Source organism: Myotis yumanensis, unplaced genomic scaffold (assembly GCF_028538775.1).
Source record: "Myotis yumanensis isolate MYYU_CA2020_CCGP unplaced genomic scaffold, mMyoYum1.0.hap1 SCAF_4, whole genome shotgun sequence".
Classification (NCBI taxonomy): Eukaryota; Metazoa; Chordata; class Mammalia; order Chiroptera; family Vespertilionidae; genus Myotis; species Myotis yumanensis.
The window spans coordinates 32,718,360-32,721,550 of record NW_027223755.1 but is presented as its reverse complement, the minus strand read 5'-3'; the positions used below and the strand labels follow the sequence as shown (position 1 = coordinate 32,721,550).

Sequence of the window (3,191 nt, the reverse complement as noted above, 5' to 3'; positions counted from 1 at the left end):
TAGGGGTGCATATATTTTTTGAATTAGAGTTATTGTTTTCTTTGGATATATACTCAGAAGTGGAATTGCTGGGTCATCAGGCAGTTCTTTTTTTAATATTTTGAGGAGCTTCCATACTGTTTTCCATAATGGCTGCACATATTTATATTTCCACCAAAAGTGCACCAGAGTTGCCTTTTCTCTGTCTACTTGCCAATACTTGTTGTTTGTTGATTTATTGATGACAGCCATTCTGACAGATAAAGTTAAATAAAATGTAAACGTCTTTTTAACCACATTTTAAGAACTCAATAGCTACATGTGATTAGTTGCTGCCATATAAGACCAAACAATATAGAAAATTTTCATCAGAAAGTTCTATGAACTAGTGATGCCTTAGATTTTTCCAGCCTAGCTGATCATACCTGAGGAGAGAAAAAAACGTAAATACCTTGTGTGTAAAATGTTGACATTATTGTTTACTTCAGTTAATCTTTTGGGTTAAGTAATCTTGAGAAAAAATGTATTCTAGATATTTCTGCTTAACACTGTGTGCTGAGGGACCCTAGGCCTGTACCAAGTGTAATGCATTTCTGAAGTGTGAATATGTATTTTTACTAGTAAATGTGCTGGTAATTATTCTTCCTATAGATTCCCTGGACTTATACATAGTAGCTGAGTACTCTATGATGATTTATGGCCTTGCAAACTTGCCTTACTCTTTGTTTGTAATTGGAGTCCAAAAATAGTTATTTTAATCTATATTTATAAGTTTTTGTGTGTGTATTTCCTGTTTAAGAAAATCTGAAAAACACATATGGAAATAATTTTTCACAATGAAAAATAACTGTTTGCTTTGTATTAAACAAAGGAATTTATTTTCTTTGTATTAAAAGAGAAATTCCTGAAATAGCAATATACTATAATGCCATTAAAATCCAACCTGATGAATTTTTGTTTTGGCTCTTAAATTCTATCAAAGACTATTAATTTTCTTTTTTTTTCTGCAAAGTAGGTGGGTCACCTTAGGGGCAACCTTTACCCGCTTAAAAATTCGTCTCACATTAACAGTGAGGATTTTGGCATCACCCTGAATCATTATTTTCCTTAGTCATAAGTTTAAGGCATGAGAATATTAATTTTCTTACTGTATTGTTTCCAAAGCATATGGATCTAACCTTCACTGACAACTCCAAATACAATATTATTGTATATTATTTAGTTATATTATAGTATACCTTTCTTGCAATGAGAAAGAGTTCCTCATAACCAGTATATTTGAATACTACATGCAAACTTATCTGCTAATGATTAAATGATACATAATTAGGTAATTTACATTTAAGTCTTTTACTTATTATATATACCTATTGTGCAAATAATACATAGTGCTTGAGTGATTTACTGATATTTGGGGAAATTGTGGAGGTTTCGTATGGACTTCAGAGTTACAACATTATTATTTGTTCCTGCCTGGAATAATGAAATATAGGCTCCTGGTATCTGAATATTTATTTTTCTCCACTTTTTTCCAAAAATGGACTTGGCTTAGATAATGAGGGTTACCTATATATGTGTTTTGCCAATATAATGAGTGAAAATGGCTTCTGGCTTTAATATGTATTTTCCCTTATTACTTGTGAGATTATATTTTTTATATATATTGACCATCATTTGCATTTTTCTCATGTTACTTCTTTGTATAGTTTCTCATTTATGTATTGGCATAAGTGTCTTAAAAATAAGATTGTGGTCGAAAAATTAGTTTCATTCTGAGACTTATTTTGGACATATATATCCCTGTGAAACTATCACCACAATCCTGATAATGAATGTATCCATACCTTCCAAAGTTCCCTGTGCTCTCTGGAATTTCTCCCTTTCAAGGGGTCAGCTTTTCTCAGTCTTGTTGGTCAAAAAGCATGCCACTTTCTAGGCAGTTGAATCCTTGAAGTCCTTACCTATCACTTAGTTACTACATATTCCTAGAGTTTCCCCAATGTCATGTCTGTAGAACCCCTTTTGAGAAAGATTCAGTCATTTTTGCTCATTCCAGCAAAGAAACCAAAGCTATATATATAGAGAGAGAGATAAATATAGACATTACATATCTGTAAACGTTAGAGCAAAGTGGAAACAACACACTGCGGACACCATGATTCATTCTTGAGTGCACCCAGAAAATAAGAACAGCTCCCTCCACGCTCTCACATTTCCCACCCCATCCACCAGAGTCCACTTCTTCTTTCTTGAATTTTTAATGTCTCTTTTGTGACAATCCTTGGGCACTCTCTTCCTCCATATGCAATGTTCATCTTCCCTTACTCACCTTGTTCCCACTTGATATTTATATCTGAATTCCAATGTCATTTCCTCAGGAAAGTCTTAACGAACTTCTTGTTTTACTTCTTGTGTCATCTAACTATTATTAATAGCTCTTATCATCTTGTGATTTTTTTCAATTTTATGTTATTTGATGAATGCCTTACCTCCTTTAAAGTGTAAGCCCCCCAAAGTCAGAGAATGTGTTTCTGCCCACCATTCTATCCTCAGCACACAGTATAGCATTCAGCATGAAGGTGGTCCTCCAGTCTTACAGTTTGCTTTGCTTTAATAACAAATTTGACATGGTTCTACTGGTTCTATCTGTATATGCTACCAAACTTATTTGAGAGCCACTGTAATGGTCGGTCTGTTTATTTAATTCTCTGTCATTGGGGATTATTGTTTTTATTAGAGCTATACTCATTTCACTTCATATTTTAGTAATATAACATTTAAAAAGTTTCTAATGCCTGGTTTATGGTAGTTCCTCCCAGATATGCTATAAATACAGACTAAGGTCCTGGATTGATTTGTTTATGGGCCCCTTCAGAGGAAGGAACAGAAGTTTGTCTGGGACTTGGCACCTGTGAAGATTTCTTGGACTGTGTATCTCGAAGATCTATCACAAGTATCTCTAGATGGAGCTATTTAACCTTTTCTCTTATAGACTAAAGCCATAAGAAATGAAATCAAAGGAACATGCCTATCTTGTTTGTTTCTTGGATCCTAGGCCACAACTTTTGAAGATTACTTAATGCTGCAGATTCTTGATCGTGTACACTGACTTCTTTCTTTTCTTTCTCTTTTTCCTTACTGCCCCAACTAGCTATGTCAGTAAATGCCACATAATGAACAAAACCATTCTTTCTTTGATCTGATATAATTGA

The 3,191-nt window shown here is 33.7% G+C and overlaps 1 non-coding gene across 1 annotated transcript; it reads right to left on the bottom strand.

The window, feature by feature from the left end:
* Positions 1-957: 957 nt before the first annotated feature.
* LOC139009708 (U12 minor spliceosomal RNA) lies at positions 958-1,107 on the bottom strand. Its single transcript, XR_011471412.1, has one exon. It is a non-coding gene; the product is annotated as a U12 minor spliceosomal RNA (small nuclear RNA).
* Positions 1,108-3,191: the final 2,084 nt, after the last annotated feature.